General features: G+C 34.1%; 1 long non-coding RNA gene across 3 annotated transcripts in view; it reads right to left on the bottom strand.

Annotated features, from left to right (window-relative positions):
* Window positions 1-1,333: 1,333 nt before the first annotated feature.
* LOC131148710 (uncharacterized) overlaps window positions 1,334-22,793 on the bottom strand; it is a 30,071-nt gene continuing 8,611 nt past the window's right edge. Inside the window, exon 5 of one of the 3 annotated variants that reach the window (XR_009135059.1) lies at window positions 1,334-1,579. This is a non-coding gene — a long non-coding RNA (uncharacterized LOC131148710). Of the gene's footprint in view, window positions 1,580-21,642; window positions 22,211-22,793 lie in introns of those variants that run through there. The other 2 variants (XR_009135058.1, XR_009135057.1) reach the window with 2 other exon arrangements.

Below are 22,793 nucleotides of genomic sequence, written 5' to 3'. Positions count from 1 at the left end.
CAAAAATTATGTTGATGGTTTATGTATTCCAAGTCAATTTAGTCCATTTGACTCCAAGCCAATAATGGAAAATACACCATGAGACGCTGGTTTTGATACAGACTTGATGTTGCAAAAGAAGTATTACATATATCTTCAAAGTCAACTTATTACTTCTGTCTCTGTATGTATATACACATTGTGTCTATGCTAAACAATTTTAACTTTTTATTTGAAAATTAAATTTTATTAAATTATTAAAATTTATTAAATTATTCATATGTCTATAATTTGTAAATATCATAATATATATATTTTTATATGATAATATCTCAAATTTGTTTGAACATTTACCAAGATAATGGATCCATTCCTTTTTTACCACTTAAATATCAAAGTTTTATTTTAATTGGAAAGCATAGTAGGCAAAGACTACCTTTTCTTGTCAATATTGTAATTATATGACAACTTATAAAGGTGAATGCATTTTAAGAATGATAAAAATTGATAATTGAAAGCTCCCCTCTTCACTTAATTAACATCTAGCCCTATGTTATTTTCAGTGTATGGAAATATTTTAAGAAGTTAAATGTCAAATTAATTTAACAATTATATATATATATATTAGAAGAGATGGAAAATGGTAGAGTAATTTTAAATTTTGTTTTCCCTAAAAATAAGGAATATTGTTTCTTTAAAAGAGGAAATAAATCTATAGATATGCCAATGTGCAACAACAATAAACCAAATCTTAAGTCCTACTAGATGAAGTAGGTTTCATAAATCTTTTCATCAATTTATATAAAAATTTATAAACTTACATATTTATTCTTATCTTGATGTCTTCATTATTATTTAAAAATATATATAATTTGATAGATATTGAATATTTTGCTCTTTCTTTTTCGTTTTTTTTTTTGGAAAGATCCATGAGTGAACTTTTTAAAGTTTGTTTAATTGTGCTCCACATCCTTAAATTTAGCAAATGAAGAATTTATGAGATGGGTAGTTTCTAAAAATGAATGAATTTTTCTATTATTAAACTTTTGGGAGGGTAAGAGATAAATGAGTGAATTTTTCTATTATTAAACTTTTGGGAGGGTAAGAGATAAATGAGTGGGAAAATGCAATAAGGTAAAATTTGTCACCTCTTCTCTTACTTCAATTTAAGGAAGTTGGGGGTTATAAAAAAGAGTAGTTTTTAAGAAATATTTGTGCTATGTTTGGAAGCAGATCTTGAATTTGAATTTGAATTTGGGTAGATTTTGAATAAATTTCAATACAATTTTATAATACTTATCAAAATTCAATACAACTCCAAATCTAAAGCATCTCCAAACATAGGTTTAGTTCACTATTTAACTATTATTAAACTTTTATTTTAAATAGTTGGGACACGTGCAAATTATTTTAAGTTAATGTCAATTTAAATATCAAACTTGCCTTATACAGGCCTAACATCCACATTTTTAAATATAACAAAAGTCTTTATAAAAATAATCTCAATAATTAAAAACAACTTCAACAATTATATTTGTTTCAATTATATACACGAATCATTCATTCTTTTCTCCACCTCCATCTGCAGCTCCTCCTACACCTCCAAAAAACAACATAAAGAATTAACACACAAATTAAGGCTTTGGCCGTTAATACATATACATTATATAGATACACATTATAGCATGCACGGATTTTAGATTTGAGACTCAAAGAATTAAGGAGAAATAAAATGCTCCTAGAAATATGAAAGGGTATTGTGGTTAAAATCTAATACAATTGAATGTTATTATATGTATAAAAGATGTTCCACTTGTTTCTTTAGATTGAACTTATTGGAGTAGGCCTTTGAATGATAGTTTCAGTGAGGAGAAGCGAACCCTAGTTACAGTCGGCGACGGCAACTGAACCTACAACGGCGACAAAGGTGACGGTGACGACGATGTATCCAACGGCGTCCTCGTTACGATGAATCGTCGGGAAGCTTCTGGGACAGCGACAACGACATAGCACGTCTACATATTCCAATAGAGGTTTCGGTTCTGCGAACCGACAGGAAGCTCTCGGTTTCTCTTCAAGAGTTAGGGCTGCAAAAGAGAACCTGAGACGACAATGACAAAGCTACGATGGTGAGTCTGCGACGACATACGGTGACAGCGACAACGTACTGTCCAACGACGTTATCGTTACTGTGAATCACCGAGAAAGGACACTGCACGCCAAGGAGTTTGCAAGCGCCATCGAAACTCAAGTTCCATTTTCTCTCCACAAAAGGTTGGTTTTTTATTTGTTGGTGTTCAATATGGAAAATAGGTAGCTGCTAGCCATGGCCGAGCCATCTCCGGTAGCTGTTACCAAAGGATTAAGGGGAGGTGTCGACAGTGGTTTACAGGTTGCAGGGAGTAGTTCGAGGGATGATACAATCGGAAAGAGGGAAGGTTTAGCTGGGGGAAAATCATTTGCAGAAGCATTGAAGAGGCTAATTCCTCTTCGAAATTCAAAATCCCTTTGAGGAAGCTGGAACTGATTAATGAGAAATTAGGTTTTATTTTCTCAGATGTGGAGATGGAAAAGACTGCTGAGGATCTGAAGTTTGCGTTGATACTTAAATTTCTTTCTGCAAAGTCGTTTATTGATGTCCTTCGGAGGCATATTATCCAATATTGGGATCTTTCTGAAGTTCCAATGATAAGTTTTATGAACAACTATCATATTTTGTTGCATTTGGTAAATGAAAAGGACTACATTCATGCATGGGCATGAGAAGAAAGATGAGTGGCAGGGTGTCAATTTCGGCTATTTAACTAGTCCGTGAATTTTCATGTCAACAAGGAGCCATCGATCACACTACAGTGGATTCTTTTACCAGGTTTGCCTTTACATTTATATAAACTGGACTGTTTACATTGTTTGACCACTAGATTTGGTAGATTTTTGGGTATGGATAATATCATATTATATAGAATACAAGCCACTAGTACAAGATTGTGTGTTAAAGTGGATTTGCAGAAGGATCCTGTGGAGGGTTTTCCATTGGTGGTAGGACAAAAGTAGAGTTGGCAAAGGGTAATATATGAGAAGAGGAGTTTCCATTGTAATAAATGTTGTAGGCAAGGTCACACTGATGTGGTATGCTGGTTTGGAGTAAAGCCTCAGGATAAAAGGAAGGTATGTATGAGGAAAGAGGGAGATGGGATGGTTTGGAAAGAAGTGGGTGAAAAAAAAAAAAAATGTGATAGTTGAAGAGGAAGGTCCTATTTTGCAGATTCAGGATTAGAGGGTGGAGGAGAAGAAGAATGGAGACGTAAGTGGTCCTTCGAATATAAATGAGAAAAATAAAGAAGTTGTGAATGAGGTTAGCAATGTGAGTACACATAAAGTGGATGAAGTAAACTTGGAAGAGAAGAATAGTGAAGAAAAAGCCGAATGCTCTCAAGATCATAAGTCATGGATGTTAGGAGTGCAGGTAGAACTGGGTGGTTGATCTAGGACTACCCAGGAAATTAGAGTTTTTGATGAAGGGGGGGAGAAGTTGAAAAGGATAAGGATGGGGAGGAGTCTCTGGTGGAGGAGGTGGATGAGAGAGAGAGAGAGAGAGGGACGAGGAGGGTGAGGTGTATAGGGATAATTATGATGTGTTATCTGAGGGAGATATGGAGGTTTGCATTGATACTCAAAAAAAATATTGCTCTAATCCAAGTAATGTGACAGTGGGTGGATCGGAAGGAATAATAAATAAAGAAGATGGGCAAGTGAGAAAGTCTAAAAGGGCTAAGACAGTGCCTTAAAAATTGAACTTATGATTGGTAAAGTTATGTTTTTGGAATATAAGAGGATTGGGCACGTCAAAGAGAAAATTGAAACAAATTGTGAAAGATCAGAAAGTTTTGATTTTGGCTATTTTTAAACCTTTTCAAGATGTGGAAAAGATACAAAGGTGGGCGGTGTATTTGCAATTTACTAATTTTTGTTCTAATGTAGAGGAAGGTGGAAAGATTTGGCTGTTCTGGAATGATGATGTTCAGGTTGATTGGGTGGGTGCTTTAAATCAATGTTTAACAGTTTTGTTAACAGAGAATAGAGGCTTTCTACTTTTTACCTTTGTATATACTAAATGATATCATATTCAAGGGATGTCGAGTTTTGAAGTGACTTGGGTTGTTATGTGAGATTTTAATGTAATTCGGTCAGATGAGGAAAGGGTGGGAGGTCAACCTTGCTTGGGTTCATCTATGGCCGAATTCAATGGTTGTATTAATAGATGTGGATTATTGGACCTCAGATTCAAAAGAAGTCAATTTTCCTAGTATAATGGCCATCGAGGATTAACGAGAAGTTGGGCGAAACTTGATAGGATGCTGATTAATATTGTTTTTTTCTGTAAAATACAATGAATCTAAGACATCATTGTTGAGAAAATATACTTCAGATCAATCTCCTATCATATTACAGCTAAGTGCGAGTATGGAGGGGTATGGGCTAGTGCCTTTTAGATTTTAGAACATGTGGACGTCGCATGAGGATTTTTTGAAAATGGTTGAATCATTTTGGAGAGAACATATTGTGACGGATTCAGGGTTTTGTAAATTGGCGGATAAATTGAAAAGGATAAAAAAAAAGCTTAGGGTGTGGAATAAACAGACTTTCGGTCGTGTTGGTGGTATCATTCAAGAGTTGAAGGAAAGGGTGGAGAAATATGAGATTTACTGCAGACAAAGTACTTAAAATCAGTTCAAGAAGAGATCCTTATTTCTAAGGCTAAATTGGAGGTATGGTATAGAAGGGAAAATACAAGGCTGGCGCAGCAAGCAAAGATGAAATGGTTGACTAAGGGTGATCAGAATTCAAAGTTTTTCCATGCGGTGATTGTGCAAAGGTGTAACTCTTGTGTGAACTCAATGGTGCTTCTTGATGGTTCAGTGCTGGAAAATATGCAGATGGTTCATGATGAGGTTGTGAATTATTTTGAGCAATTCTTGAGGTACAATAGTTCAGTGCAAAGATCAAATCTGGACAGTATTATCCAATTGGTGGTTCTTGAGGATTCTATAAGACAGTTGAAGGAAGAACTGACCAAGGAGGAAGTATTTGCAACTATTTCTTCTATTTTTGTGAACAGTAGCCTGGGTCCGGATGGTTTTGGGTCTTCTTTCTATATTATCTGTTGGAAGATTATTAAAAATGATATGATGAATGCAGTAAGGGAGTTCCTCAAAGGTGATATGTTGCCTCGGTACTTTTGTTCCTCTTATATAGTTCTTATTCCAAAAGTAAAAGATCTTCATTCTTTTGATAAATTTTGCCCGATAAGCTTTTGTAACGTAATCTATAAATTTTTCTCCAAAATCCTTATTGGCAAGCTATCGTTGGTGATTAGTGATTTAATATCTTTTGAGCAAAGTGTTTTTTTAAAAGGGATGAGTATTTTGAAAATATAATGATTTCTCAAGAAATGACAAAATTATTACATAGGCGGGTAAAAGGAGGTAATATGATGCTAAAACTTGACATGAGCAAAGCTTATAATCAAGTGGAGTGGTAGGTGGTAGATCAGATTTTCCATGCTCTTGGTTTTCTAGATTAGTTTTATAAGTTGACTCAGAATTGTATTTCTACTCTTTGGTATTCTGTTATGATGCATGGCACTTAGAGGAGTTTTTTCAAGTCAAAAAGGGGCTTGAGGTAGGGGGATCCGTTGTCCCCGTATATTTTCATCATCATGAAAGAAGTTTTTTCTAAATTAATTCAAAAAAAGTTGACAGAAGCGTATTTTACCGTTTGCGCATTCGAGTGGTGCACCTATTATATCGCAATTAATGTACACGGATAATGTTATATTTGTTAATGCTGGTAAAAAAATCTGTTAGACAGTTAATAGAGGTGATCAAAGAGTATGAAAGCTAAACTAGTCAAAGGGTGAATAAAGATAAATCAGCTATTTTTTTTCTTAAAAAAATTGGGTACTCAGAGAATGGGAAAAATTCTACAAGAGACTAGTTTTATTGAAGGTAAAATTTCCTTCTACGTATTTGGGAGTGCTGACCGTAGATGGTAAATTGAAGGGCTATCATTTTGACCCTTTAATTTAAAAAATTTGTAAGAAAATTGAGAGCTGAAAAAGTAGACTGTTATCTCAAGGAGGTCGTCTAGTTTTGTTGAGACATGTGCTTTCGAGCATGTCATTGCATCTGTTAGTTGTTCTAAATGCCCCGAAACTGGTGATAAAAAAGATACAAGGTATGTTTGCCTCTTTTTTCTGAGGATTTAAGGATGGAAAAGAAAAAATGAAATGGAAGGCTTGGAAGAAATTGTGTGATCCTATGGAGGAAGGGGGGCATAGGAGTAAGAGATATTTCGGAAGTGCAACGGTCATTATTTATTAAGTTTGGTTGGCAGTTATTAACACAAAATTCTTTATGGGCTAGATTTTTTAAAGCTAAATATGTTAAAGGATAACATATTGCTCTTGACAGGCCACATGAATCGAATTCTTCTTTTTGGAGAAAATTTCTGCAGTATATGCCTGAACTGTTAAGTAAATATAAGTGGAAGGTTAGAGAAGGAAATGTAAAATTGTAGTATGATAAGTTTCTAGATTCGGGACCTCTATTTTTAGAATGTCCAGATGGTGCACATTCACATAATAGATTAAAAGATTTGGTTATTAATAATGTGTGAGATGTGGAAAATTTGTAAAGGAATCTAGGATTTAAAAAAATGAAAAAAGTGATGGAAAGAGTTAGAAAACTTAGAAACTCTTCGGACATACTGTTATGGCTCTCCAAAAAGAATGATTTCTTTAATACAAAGTTGGCATGAGATGCTATCAGAGTTAGAGCTCCAAAGTTTGATTGAGCAAAATGAGTTTGGAACAAATGGTTACCGAAAAAAATTATTATATGTATGTGGAAAACTGCTTTTGAGTGCTTAAGCGTTGATGAAAAGGTGAGAAGGGTGGGGGTATCACTTGCTTTGACATATGATTGTTGTGAGATGAGGCAATCAGAAGATGTGGAGCATGTTTTAAATAAAGGAGATCTTGCTGCTGATGTATGGAGGAAGGTTCCGGTGGAGATAGGTGTACCTTTCCTTAGGCACCAAAGCTGAAAAGAAAGAGTCCAAATGTGGTTTAATAGGGCTTCCGGATACTCTCAATTGGGAACATTAATGGATTTGATTCCTTTTTAGTAGTTTGGAGGTTGTGCAGAAGGAGATGTGTGGCTAGAATGGAGGAGAAATTGGAAAGTAGTACAGATGTGTGACTGTCTATTAAGAATTGGGTGGGGGTTTTGAGTATGAACATGACAGTTATAGCTCAGTTAAAGGATGCTGATGTTCGGATATTGCAAAATATGAAAGTGCAAATTGTGAATAAAAGGAATAAAAATAAGCAATGTGAAATGGCTAAAACCAAGACAAGGGAGGTTGAAACTGAATTTGGATGGGAGCAGCTTGGGGAACCCATGGCCGGCAGGTGGTGGTGGCATCCTTAGAGACCATACAAGTTATTTTATTTTTGGTTTTTCAAAATATTTTGATTCGTGTTCTAATAATGAAACTGAATTGAGAGAAGTGGTGGAAGGAATAAAGTTTTTACAAACAATTGGGTCATACCAGTATTGACATTGAATGTGATTCGAAGAGTGTAGTAAATTGGATAAGATCCAGTAAATGCTCCTTGTGATATTTGTGGGATTTTTGTGAGCAGTTTATTGGTTTATTAGAGGGAGTAGACTTTTCTATAAATCACTTGTATAGAGAAGGGAATAAAGTGGCAGATGTTTTGACTCGACAAGATGCTATGGGAAGGAATAGTTTGTTTACAAATAACAATCAACTTCCTAGAATTATCAAAGGTTTATATAAACTGGATAAGATAGGTACGACTTATATGAGGTATGTTTAGTTGGTTTCCTTTTCTTTGATTTGATGCGTGGGGTGTGTTTATTGGTTGTTATGTTCTAGTTTAGCTTTGTTTGGATTGGTAATCCTATTTTGGTTGGATCTTGGTGTTGTTTTTTTGGGAGGCCTTTAATTTTTTATATTTGTAATCTCTCAATACTTGTCTTGTAACCACGGTATTCTTCCGCCAAAAGTAAGAGTATATCAATAAATAAATGGAGGTGCCGCCCTCCTTTAAAAAAAATGTATAAAAGATGTTGGAAAAATGAAGGGGTAAGACTATTGAAATTAATACTAAATGAATGTTATTATAGGAAAAAAATCTATTGAGAAAATGAAAGGGTAGATAGTTGAAATCTAACATAAAATGAATGTCATTATTGGAAAAAGAAAAAAAAAATGTCATTGATAAAATAGAGGGGTGTTACAAATGAAACCTAATAAAAATAAATGTTATTATAGGTCAAAAAGTTGCTATTAAGCAAATGAAAGGCTTTTTTTTTTTTTTTTTGAAAGAGCCGGAAGTCATTCACATAGCGGCCCCGTCCTAAGTTTATTAATAACCTTCACTTATGGCGAAGGAATACCATGGAAACAAAAGGACACTTGGGGTTTACATAATAACCAATAAAACACCTCATGCATCAAACCAAACAAAAGAAGAAAACAAACTTATACCAAAACTAATAGAAAACCAACTAAATATACTTCATATAAGTCGTACTCATCCTATCCAAACTATACAAACATTTGATAACTGTAAGAAGTTGACTATTATTTGTAAACAAATTATTCCTCCCCATAGCACCTTGTCGAGTCAAAGTATCTGCCACTTTATTCATTTCTCTATACAAATAATTTATAGAAAAATCTACTCCCTCCAATAAATCAATAAGTTGCTCCCAAAAATCTCACAAATACCATAAAGAGCATTTACTGGATCTTATCCAATTTACTACAATATTCGAATCATATTTAATGTCAATACTGGTATAACCCAATTGTTTGCAAAGCTTTATTTCATTATCACTGCTCTCAATTCAGCTTCATTATTAGAACAAGAACCAAAATATTTTGAAAAACCAACAATAAAAGAACATGTACAGTCTCTAACGATGCCACCACCACCCGCTGGCCCTGAGTTCCCTAAATTGCTCCCATCGAAATTTAGTTTTAACCTCCCTTACCTCAGTTTTAGCCATCTCACACCTTACATAACTTTATTCTTTTTATTCACAATCTGCACTTCCAGATTCTGTAATATCTGAACATCAACATCATTTAAATGAGTCATAATTGTCATGTTCTTACTCAAAACCCCTACCCAATTCTCAATGGACAACCACACATCTGTACTACTTTCCAATTTTTCCTCCATTCTAACCACACATCTCCTTCTTCACAACCTCCAAACTACTAAACAAGGAATCAAACCACTCAATGTTCTCAATTGAGAGTATCGGGAAATCCTATTAAACCACATTTAGACCCTTTCTTTCCAACTTTGGTGCCTAAGGAAAGGTACACCTACTTCCACCGAAACCTTACTCGATACATCAGTAGCAAGATCTCCCTTATTCAAAACATGATTCACATCTTCTGATTGCCTCATCTCACAATAATCACATGCCGAAGCAAGTGATACCCCCACCATTCTCACCTTTTCATCAACACTTAAGCACTCAAAAGCAGCCTTCCACATACATATAGCAATTTTCATTGGTAATCATTTGTTCCAAACCCACTTTACCCAATCAAACTTTGGAACTCTAACTTTGATAACATCTCATGCCGACTTTATATTTCTGGGAGCCATATCAGGATGTTCGAAGAGTTTCTAAGTTTTCCAACTCTTTCCATCACTTCTTCCGCTTTATTAAAACCCAAAATCCTTTGCAAATTTTTCACATCCCACACATTATTAATAACTAAATATTTTAATCTGATATGTGAATGTACACCATCTGAAAATTCTGAAAACAAAGGTCCTGAATTCAGAAACTTATCATATCACAATTTTACATCTCCTTCTATAACCTTCCACTTAGATTGACTTAACAGCTCAGGCATATACTGCAGAATTTTCCTCCAAAAAGAAGAATTCGATCCATGTGGCTTGCAAAGAACAATACGTCCTCCTTTAACATATTTAGTTTTAAAAATTTTAGCCCATAAAGAATTTTATGTTAATAACTGTCAACCAAACTTTATAAATAACGACCGTTGCACTTCCGAAATGTCCCTTACTCCTATACTCCCCCTGCTCCATAGGAACACAATTTTTTCCAAGCCCTCGATTTCATTTTTTCTTTCCCATCTTTAAATTCCCATAAAAAAGAGGCAAACATACCTTGTATCTTTTTTTATTACCAATTTCGAGGCATTTAGAACAGCTAACAGATACAATGACATGCTTGAAAACACATGTCTCAACAAAACTAGATGACCTCCTTGAGACAACAGTCTACTTTTCCAACCCTCAATTTTCTTACTGATTTTTTGAATTGAATGGTCAAAATGACACCCTTCAATTTACCATCCACAATCGACACTCCCAAATACATAAAAAGAAATTTACCTTCAATAAAACTAGTCTCTTGTAAAATTTCTCCCTTCCTCTGAGCACCCAACTTCTTTAAGAAAAAAAATAACTGATTTATCTTTATTCACTCTTTGGCCAGTCCAGCTTTCATACTCCTTGATCACCTCCATTAACTGTCTAACAGATTTTTTACTAGCATTAGCAAATATAACAACATCATCCGCGTACATTAAATGTGATATAATAGGAGTACCACTCGGATGCGCAAACAATAAAATCTGCTTCTCAGTCATCTTTTTTTGAATTAATCTAGAAAGAACTTCTTCTATGATGATGAAAATATACGGGGACAACGGATCCCCCTGTCTCAAACCCCTTTCTGACTTGAAAAAACCTTTGTAAGTATCATGCATCATAATAGAAAACCATGGAATAGAAATACAATTCTGAATCAACTTACAAAAACAATCTGGAAAACCAAGAGCATGGAAAATCTAATCTACCACCTGCTACTCCACTCGATCATACCCTTTGCTCATGTCAAGTTTTAACATCATATTACTTCCTCTCACCCGCCTATGTAATAATTTTATCATCTCTTAAGCAAGCGTTATATTTTCAAAAATACTTCTCCCTTTCAAAAATACTTCTCCCTTTCACAAAAGCACCTTACTCAAGTGATATTAAATCACTCATCACCAACAATAGCTTGTCAACAAGGATTTTGGAGAACATTTTATAAATTACGTTACACAGGCTAATTATCGGGCAAAATTTATCAAAATACTAATGATCCTTTACTTTTGGAATAAGAACTATATAAGAGGAACAAAAATAGCGAGGCAACATATCACCTTTGAAGAACGCCCTTACCGCTTCCATCACATTATTTTTAATAATCTTCCAGCAAACAAGATAGAAATAAGACCCAAAACCATCCGGTCTCAGGCTACTGTCCACAAAAATAAAAGAAATAGCTGTATATACCTCATCCTCAGTCGGTTCTTCCTTCAGTTGTCTTATAGAATCCTCAGAAACCACCAATTGGATAATATTATCCAGATTTGGCCTTTGCACTGAACTATTTTGCCCCCAAGAATTGCTCAAAATAATTCACAGCCTAATCATGAACCATCTGCATATTTTCCAGTACCGAACTATTAGGAAGCACTATTGAATTCACACAAGAATTATGTCTTCTTTGCGCAATCACCGCATGGAAAAACTTTGAATTTTGGTCACTATCAGTTAGTCATTTCTTCTTTGCTTGCTGCGCCTTGTCTCTTCCCTTCTATACCATATCTCCAATTCAACCTTAGAAACAAGGAACTCTTCTTCAACTGATTCTAAGTACTCTACCTATCGTAAATTCTCATATTTTTTACCCTTTCCTCCTACTCTTGTATGATACCACCAACACGACCATAAGTCTGTTTATTCCACACCCTAAGCCTTTGTTTTAACCTTTTCAATTTACATGTCAATTTACAAAACCATAAATACGCTACTATATGTTCTCTCCAAGATGTTTCAACCATTTTCAAAAAATCTCCATGCGACGTCCATATGTTCTATAAATCTAAAGGGCACTAGCCCATACCTCTTCATACTCACACCCAACTGTAATATAATAGGAAAATGATCTGAAGTATTTCTTTTCAACAATGATGTCTTAGTTTCACCGTATTTTACAGAAAAAACATTATTGATCATCACCATGTCAAGTTTCGTCCAACTTCTCGTCAATCATAGATGGCCATTACACTAGAAAAATTGACTTCCTTCAAATATGAGATCAAATAAACCACATCTATTAATACAACCATTGAATTCAGCCATAGACGAACCCAAGCTAGGTCGACCTCCCACCTTTTTCCTCATCTGACTGAATTACATTAAAATCTCTCATAACAACCCAAGCCACATCAAAACTCGAAATCCCCTTAAGTTGTTTCCATAATTATCCTCTCTCAATATGATAACATTTAGCATACACAAAGGTAAAAAGCAAATAACCTCTATCCTTTGTTAATAAAACTGTCAAACATTGATTTGAATCACCCACCCAATTAACCTCAACATCATCTTTCCAAAACAGCTAAATCTTCCCACCTTCCTCTACATTAAAACAAAAATTAGTAAATTGCAAATACACCGTCCACCTTCATATCTTCTCCACATCTTGAAAAGGTTCAGAAATAGTCCAAATCGAAACTTTCTGATCTTTCACAATTTGTTTTAATCTTCTCTTCGACGTGCACAACCCTCTTATATTCCAAAACATAACTTTATCAATTATAAGTTTAATTTTGGAGGCACTACCTTAGCCCCCTTAAACTTTCTCACTTGCACATCTTCTTTATTTCTTCCTTTCAATACATCCACTAGCACATTACCTAGATCAGAACAATATTCTTTTCGAGTATCAATGCAAACCTCCATATCTTCCTCAGATAACACATCATAATTATCCCTACACACCACACCCTCCTCTTTCGCCTCTCTCTCATCCACCTCCTCCACAATAAACTCCTCCTCATCCTTATCATTTTCAACTCCCCCTCCCCTTCATCAAAAACTCTGATTTCTTGGGAGTCCTAGAACAACCACCTACTTCTACCTACACCCCTAACTTTTGAAAAAATTCGGTTTTCTCTCCACTATTCTTCTCTATCAAGTTCACTTCATCCTCTTTTTGTGTACCTGCATTACTAACCTCATCCACAATTCTTTATTTTTCTCATTCACATTCAAAGGATCACTTACATCTTCATTATTTTTTTCCTCCACCCTCTGATCTTGAATCCGCAAAACAGAACCTTCTTTTTCTACTATCACATTTCCTTTTCTATCCACTTCTTTCCAAACCATCTCATCTCCCTCCTTCCTCATACCTACCTTCCTTTTATCCTTAGGCTTTACTCCAAACTAGCATACCACATCAGTGTGACCTTGTCTCCTAAGTTTTTCATTTCATGTATTAATTGCTAAAAATAAAAAATAAGTCTAAGTAATTTGGTAAAGATTTTGTATATACATCCAAAACACGCGCGCGCACACATAATAGAATGGTTACGATCTAACGATTCTAGCATGATTCTATTATGAAACTATATATTAATTTCACTTATTCTATTACAATCCTACTATATATCATCCTATCAATTTATTTTATTTTACGTATGATCGGGATCATTTTGGTTTAATTCAGGAATATATGTAAAAGCTATAGGATCCAAAAGTTATTAAAATGACCTAATATTGAACTTACATTACAAAAAAAAACTGGTTTTTAATGACTAAAGAGTATTAGTGACAATTTTTAACTAATACTGCACTTTTAGCGACGCAAATCAAAGCGTCACTAATACTTTCATCACTAAAAACCAGTTTTCTCGCTCAAACTATCACAGGAAACCACTTTTCGCACCCAAACTATCGCGGGAAAATATTAGCAACGTTTCTTGAGGTATTAGTAACAATTTCAAAGTGTCACTAATAGTGTATTATTAGAAATAGTTCTGATAAACCATCACTAATAATCTTGTATTAGTAACGATTTATAGAACCGACACTAATAATGTATTTGTTAACTGAGAAAAATATCAAAAATAATAGCGACGGTTCTCATAAACCATGACTAATAGTCTTGTATTAGTAACGGTTTAGAAAAACTATAACTAATAATCTTGTATTAATCACGGTTTGTAGAACCATCACTAATAATGCATTTGTTGACAAGGAAAAATGTCATGAATATTAGCGACGGTTCTCATGAACCGTGACTAATAGTCTTGTATTTGTAACGGTTTAGAAATATCATCTCTAATAGTCACTAATAGTCTTGGAGTGCATAGGGGATTGCCGTATTAGTAGCCAAGCACAGATCAAATGTATTAAAATGCCTAAATCAGCTTGCTTTCTCAGTAGGATGAGTCCTTTTCCCGATTAGTTCCTGCTTTTGTTTCATATTTGCTCAACTGAAGAACGAGTTTATTAAAGCTTGCCCCTTCATCAATTCATTCATCTATTCCTTAAGGATCTTAAGATCTTGACTAATCTCTTTTTTACTTTACTCTATCTTAGCCAAAAGATCTTTAATATGATCTCCCGTGATCTTTACTAAGTATTCTCCAATGACGAGGAATGACTTAATTGGCCAATATCCGAGGCAAACTGAACCAACTTCAAGAGAACCAATGGATTAGATGAACATGCATGCAAATGATAGGTATATGAAATGTATGTAAAATGACCAAGATTCTTAGACAAAGGTAAGCTAATTCATAGAGCGTGAATATCCTTATAGGCAAATGAGATGCACTCACAAATGAAACCTCCTAGAGAGCTTGGTAAGGGCTATAATTCTACTATGCACATGAATGATCACACAAGTGGGTGAATGAATGCCCGAATGCTTTCATGCAGAATGATTAGAAATTAAATAAGTACGCTTACATATTTGCATGAATAAAGGAAATATCTTCACATAACATGAGGAGAGGAATGTTGAGGAAGCCTATAAAGGGATGGGAGGTCAAGCCAAGGTCTATTCAAACCCATATATGGACAAATGGGCAAAGGGTCATACTTTGAATAGGCTTTCTCGAAAATGAATAGTAATAAAAGGATGTATGATGCCAAATGATGCAACTAGGTAATGCTTATCTACTCGATGAATGAGTGGCCAAAAGCTTTTAAGTAGAGCCTCGAGGCAATTTAAGGAGATTCTTGGAATTTAGGCCCACTTGTAAGGTGACGACAAGAGGTTTCCAAAATGAATGTTAGTTGGAATGTATACCACAGAATGGACAAGTATTTAAAGGCCCTTACACCAAAAAAGCAATGGTGATTGGATCAAATGAGAGCAAAGGGAGAAATTCACTCACATTGAAGGAAAGAATACCTTGATGATGGAGTTATTGATAGGCCCCCAAGATTGACGATGATTCCCGACCTAGAACTATCAGTAGACAGTAGGAATAAAACCACTTGTACAAACTAATAAGCAATCAAGGAGACTGAGTTTTGGACCTTATCCAGGGAGATGGGATAAAATGCAAGAAAAATGACTATGCCTGCCTTATTATAACATGCACAAATTGAAAAAACAAATGGCAAAAACTATACAACAATGAACTACATGATATACTATATAGAGGGATCTGGCAAGAAGGATGGAGCTCATGTCCCAGGTGCGTTTATTGATTATCCTAGGAGAGGAAACTAGAGTTAAGTATGTGTGGGCTAGGCTACATTCCTATCAACAAAAGGTCCCTAGAATGTCATCAATTCTTCCCCTTATATGGGTTAGAAAAAGACACAAACTGAGCAAAATGATTCGGGCGCCCCAAAAGACTCATCTCATAGAAGTTAACGCTACTACACCTGTATCTAATCCTAGGAGGGTAGAGTTCGGGTATAAGGCTTGTGAAAGTGTGTGTTTAGTGCAAATGAATAAATAAATGCAAATAAATAATGCAGGAAAATACGATAACTTTACTAAATAAAGGAATGGTCGACCTTAAAAAGGGGAACATACATAAATGCATAACAATAACGCATATATTTTACAAAATTCATAAGACATACAAAGCTAATGAAATAAATGTAATTATTCTCAACGAAAAAGTAGGAAGGCAACACATACAAGCAGCTTGACTCTCTTACATCCCCAGCGGAATTGCCAAGTTGTTGACACCGAGTTCTACCCAAGGTACCAACGAAGAGGCAATGGCGATTCCCAAACAAGAAGATGTTTCAATGAAAAAGGGTAAAATAGTTTTATACATATATATGAAAAAATAAAAACAGAGTCGTCGCCTTTTTTTTAACTCTGGGAAGAAAAAGAAAAATCCTACAAAAGGTCTACGAAAGTCAAAAAATGAGTTCGAGAGCACATCGTACAAGGGGAAGGTATTAGCATCTCTTACAACACCCGTTTATAAAATGGTTACCGCAATTACGTAGATACTACTTTCAAAAAGAAAAGAAAATTCAAGGGAGAAAAATCCCTTTTGGTCATCAATGACAAAATCATTGTCCAAGCACTCCAAGATGGCTTCATGAAGCTCCAAGTATTGCTCTAAAAGGGATTGGCCTCAAGACCCCTAGTTTTAGTGAAAGCGAGATGGTGGTGATGATGATGACTAATAAATACATTAAAACAATTGGTTTTGAAAATCTCAGACTTATATCGCTGACCTGGAAAACCAAAGCTTTAGAAAATGAAAACTAAACTTGTATTACCAATAAATGAAAGGGTGAATGAAATAATTGAGTTTTGAAAAGTGTTATTTGAAAAATGTGGTGAGATGCATTATTTAAAATCGAGAAAAATGCTACAAAAACACATTTTTGAGATTTTTCTACGATTTTACTTTTTATTTTTTGAATTTTCAATAAAAGCGAGATAAAATACACAGTAATACACACATACTAAAACACATAACACATACATACACTAATATATATTACTATACATACACATACTTGTATACATACACATTACTATATATATACTAACATACCAAATATGCCACAAACTATACACACACACACACACACACACACACACAAACAACATAACACACATGCAACATATAAAGTACAAACACAAATTAAAAAGTTGGCACATATTCATGCAATTCATGCAAATCATGCAATGGATAAGCCACACAACTCCTAAAAAAAGCCCAAAATTAAGTAAAAAAGGTCTCAAAATTTTTTAGAATTTTTCCTTTTTTTTGGGGGCCCGGGGGGGGGGGGGGGGGGTTAGTCATTTTAAAGAACTTTTCTTACTTTCTATTGATTTATTTTTTTTCTTTTTTTTTTTTTAGGATTTTACTTTTTTCCTTATAATTTCTCTTCTAATTCTTCTAATTTATGCTTTAAACCTTGAATTGATTTTCAAATCCCAAAAAATTCTGGACTCAAATATGATTTTCCATTGTGAGTCGATTTTTCTAACCCGAAATCAATTTTCAATTGCAAACTAGATGCTAGATCCAAAATTGTTTTTCAAACTAATTCCCAATCTCACAATCAATGCACCTATCGGGTTCCAAAGGATATTTTGAACCTACACTAATGTTGATCTTCAACACAAATAATTTTCCAACCCAATGCAATTTCAAATGATTTAAACATGAACTAATTTTCAACTTGGTTTGATTTTTAAGTGACAATAACATTTTCAGTATTCAGCCCAAGCTGTGTTCTCAAATGATTTAATTCATGTGATCCAACCAAATTGGTTTTTATGGATTAATATTGTAAATCTAAACACCCAAATTTCAACTAGAACTCTTTTCACAGACCAAGTCCAAATATGCTCTTAATCAACTAATTAATTTTGCAATAGAGTTTCTCAATATGTTACTCAAAATTTCAATCTAACAAAGCATTTTCAACTATAGAGGAGTGATTTAAGCTATACTGGAAACATTCAATTAAGAGTACAACAAACTGAACATCATTGTAGAGGTGATACCTACCTTCTGGATGAGGGAACCCAAGCTATTGCATCCTTCTTCTTCTATTGTAACTGGATCTCTCTTCTGAAATTAAGCAACCTCCATTTGATCCCCCTTTAATCTTCAACTCCTTCTCTTTTCATCTTTGTTTATGCTTCTTTTTTCTTCCTGCTCTTTCTGCTTCTTCTTCCTTCTCTGTCTCTCAGCAGCCCCTTGCTACTTCTTTCTTCTCTGAGAAACTTTTACTACTTGCTTCTTCTTTTCCTAACAGAGTTCTACCTATTTCTTTCAATCTCTCTACCCCACTTTTCTGTCTCTCTTTCTCAATACGAGAAATCAATCTTTCTTCCTTCCCCATGTCTCTTTTAGAAGCTCCTATTGATAGGCATGGGGGTAGAGCCAATTGGGGGGCAATTAATTTAATTGATTAGTCAATTGAGAATGATTGGTTTAATTGATTGATTGATTTCTTAACCAATTGAGAATGATTGGTTAGTTGATTGATTGATTGATTGATTGATTGATTTCTTAACCAATGTATTTTTTTTATTTTTTATTTCATTCATTATTCCTTCCCACCAATAATTGAAAATTTTTCCCTTTTCTTTTGTGCATGCAGGTAGAGACTTTGGGAGACTAGCCCACCAGAACTCTAGGGCCCCTAAAGCTACTTTTTTTTTTTCATGTATTCATTATTTATTTTTTATTGTGTTAATGAAAAATTATTATAAAATGATCTAATGTGTGCATGCTTGAACCAAGTGGTGAGGATGAGCGAAGCAAAAGACCGCGCCTAGGAGAAGACCTTAGAGGGCGTCAAAATTAAACCAAAAATAACTGAACAAAAAGAATCCTAAAGTTTTGCTATATAAAGTCTCAAACAAAATGGGGCATCTACCAGCACCACAGAGCTTTCCTACCCTTTCCGTTGCCAAATCGCATATAATAGTATAAAAATCCTTCAAGGCGGAGGGGCAAATTCAGTTTTCACCAAAAAGACCAAATGAGTTATTCCAATGAAATTAAGGGGCAATGAAGAAACAAATGTAAGCAAATGACTCCTCAAACAAAGGACACAACATCAGGGCCTCATTAGGCCTTCTCTGCTGAAACAAATCAGTGGTGTTGATTTTTTTAAGGATCACTATCCAAATAAAGGCTTTTATTTTTTAGTTTTAGATTTACAATGGAAGAATACAAGTCATTCCCCAAGTAGACAGTAAAATACTCGAGCAAACACTCAAGCAAACGGTCAGAAAGCCCAACAATCTGACTGTTTTAGCTTTTAAGAATGTATGAAAATTAGTAGCAACCATTCTAGAAAATGTTAATGTGAAAATTAGTTTACTGCTATTTTTTATGAATTATGTTCAGATATTTAAAGTGAAAATTCACAGAAATTTGGCAGAGCTGCTGATAACAATAAAAAGAACTGTGATATGCCTCTGAAAAATGCCTTATAATCATTTTTCCATGGGTTAATGACGAACTGATGGAGAGATAAATCAGGGAGAAGAAAAGAAAACAAGAGAAGAAAAAGAAAGCAAGGATACCTAATGATCTTACACGATCCAATTTATGTGGATGGTAAACAAACGAGAACTATTATTATCATTTCAACCTGATAAGAAAAGGAACTATTATGATCATTTCAATTTTAACTATAAATTTCCTAGTTTTTCGTTATTTTAAAAAACTTATTTAAGTTATTTGCATATTTTAATCTAAATATTAAAACTCTCTTCAAGGTTTCTGCCTAACATCTTATGGCTGATGATTTGCCTCAAGGTTAAAACGTCATGCCTTGCATTTTCACCTTTAGAACATTGACAGATGCAAACCAAAATGCATTACCTTTGACATTTTCTTAACCTTTGCATTACCTCACCATCTCCTATGCATTTCCAGACTTCAACAGATATGACATCTAGCCCCCAAAGCTTTTAACAAACACAAACCAGGCATCTTATATGCCTGTATCCAATGCTACCTCAATGGTTGTCCTATCCTTCTTCTAGTCCACCCTTTCAAGAGTGATGCCTTGAAGTAAGATCAATTTATTGTTTAGAGTAATGGAAAAGATTAGTCCTGCCTTAGAGGTTCTACTATTTTGCCACCCTTTTCCCATTTTTTTACTGAACTTTAATTTAAAAGGGGGATAGTTTAAGGTATTTCATATAAGAAAATATTAAAGAAAGCATGAAGAGAAAAATGAAGGAAAATGGATGAAAGAAAACCCATGTTACGATGTAAAAAAAATTCATTTTATAATGAAAACTTCACCCAAGCAATGCTGAACAAAAACAGAGACACCTCAACCTTTTAAAAAGAACCTAGATAAATGGCAAAGTCGCATCAAATTTCACCACTTTTGAAGACTGCAGTGATGGAATTTTTGGATACATGCTCATGTCTTTCAACAATCATAAGCTCAATTCTTGCTTGGCTGGGGAACAGTTTATTTTTAGATACAATTTACATGCTAATAGTAGTAGCATGTTTCTTAATAAGTAAAATGTCAAGCAGTCCCTGAGTAGTACCCACAATCTACAGAAAATCCAACTCAATCAATCTTATTAAATGTTAAAACAAACTTTAATTCATATAAAGATGACTATCACGACATTATTGGCAGCTTCATGCATATCAAATTGACCAAAACATTATATAAATGTCTGATGTTACATCGTGGTCGTAATTTTCCATTAAATGAAAAAAAACAAAAAACTATAGAGCATGCACATACAACAACAATGGATACAAAAATTAAGCATCTCCAACGGCTAGGATTCCAACCAAAAAGAGACCACCTCTAGAGAATGAATTTAGCTTCTCTATATCTAAGTGAATTTTAAGTGTATACAATCAGTCAGAGGATGAAAAGAACTAAAACGACCCACTACTGCCTGGTCATAAAAGAGACCAAAGTTTCAAACATTCCTAGTCTAAAAGCAGTGCAGGAGTATGTGATCAGTAGATTCAGCATTATGAAAACAGGGGAAGCACCTATCAACAAGGGACAGCCCCTAACTTTGATTTGTAATAGCATTTCCACATTGAACTTAACATAAGTGGGCATCAAGCATTCTAAAAAATATAAGAATGACATCAAGCATCCTATTTAAACATTTGCTTTAGACTTTAAATGATCAAAGATGTTCCATATTGTTTTCAAGAGAGAAGACCAGTTGAGATGAGATGACTCATTAGAATTCAGAAAATGGGACGTCATGCATGCTACAAAACATTGTTTAAGACTTTAAGTATAAAGGACATTTACTGTGGAACGTGGCTGGTTTTGTTGTTATATTTGTGCAAATTGTCATATCATCAATGTCATGCTCACTTCATACTCCTTCAAATGATCAGTTACGCTTAGCTTTCAACTTAATAGCCTCGTCTTTGAGAGCTGGACATAGGACACCTCTTACTCACTTTATAGCACAAACCTTTACAACAAAAATAACCTAATCTTTTTCAAAGTGCCTCATGTAGCATGTCATCTAAAGATGGATGGTATTTATTTTCCCCAACTGGACAATTCTCAATACAAATTAAATCATTCTATAAAAAAATAATGGAAAAAATAATAATTACGTATTATATACTAATAAGAACAAATAGAAGTTAAGTTTCATGTCTCACATGCATAAACCCTCTCAGATTCCAAATCATGCCATTTTTTCTAACCTTCATCTGTCACAAATTCATGTTCTACCATCCAAAGTTCAGGCACAGTCGGCATTTGACCTAACTCCTCATTGATCTATGACAATGAACATGTTGTCACAACTACATAATAATATAACATTAAATTACTTATTTATAATTATTTATTACTTATACATTCAAATTTACAATATTATATTCGACTTGAGAAAATGGAATGGGACCAATTGATGCTATAATCTTTTGATGTCCTCAATTTTCTGTATTTTTTTCACGCTCATAGCCTATAATATATGGGCATAGTAAATAAGTTATTTAATTAAGGAAAAAATAAGAAATTATTCATTGCGATAATGATAGGTACTACCAAAAAATCTTCATTCCTATAGACATCTAACATAGCCCTCTAGTAATCTAATGATAGCCCCACAGGAACATGTTGCAAGCCTTCTTCATCAATATCCCACTTGGAGTACTCATTGTGGAGGTGGTGCCTTCACTTCTAATACAAAACTCTCATCTCAAAGAAATAGTAATAATTGAACTTGTACTATTTCATCTCCGATGTATCTGGTTCAACGAGACTAGCTTCTTCTCTTAACTTCCATTTTAGAGGGATCTCATGACTAACCACAAAGTAATCCTATACAGAAGGAAAAAAAAAAAAAACAGAGATTTTCATGAAAATCTAATTTTAAATATCTAATTACAATATGAAATAAAACATTAAACTGATTAAAATTGTTGGCCTAACATGGCTCTCAAATCTTGCTTTGATGACAACAAATAAAGGATGATTTAATATGTGTTCGTTAGAATGATGATGTTTTAGGAAAGACAAAGTTCAAAAGAAAAGTAATGGGAAGCTCAAGATCACTAAGGACTCAAAAGCCTCATTTATATGTAGAGTGATCCAAAAGAAGCTCAAGCAACACCAACATGAGTAAAGCATATGTGAAAACTTAAAGCTAACTCAAGCTCAAGTCATAAGGGATATAAAGCAAAATACCATGGAAGACTTAAAGATTAGAGTTTTTAGGCTTTAAGATCAATGATGTAAGTACTTCATATCAAAATATCTTATGAAATATTTTGAAGCTCTTTAGAGGTTAATTATAAACTTAGAAACTTTATTTTAAACCCCGGAAAATGTTTATAAGTAATCAAAGTAAAAAAGTAAAAAGAATTTTTGAAAACTAAACTAAAAAATCAGAAAATGGACTGCC

Source organism: Malania oleifera, chromosome 2 (genome assembly GCF_029873635.1).
Source record: "Malania oleifera isolate guangnan ecotype guangnan chromosome 2, ASM2987363v1, whole genome shotgun sequence".
Classification (NCBI taxonomy): Eukaryota; Viridiplantae; Streptophyta; class Magnoliopsida; order Santalales; family Ximeniaceae; genus Malania; species Malania oleifera.
The sequence above is the reverse complement of the archived record's forward strand: the minus strand, read 5'-3'. Positions and strand labels throughout refer to the sequence as shown.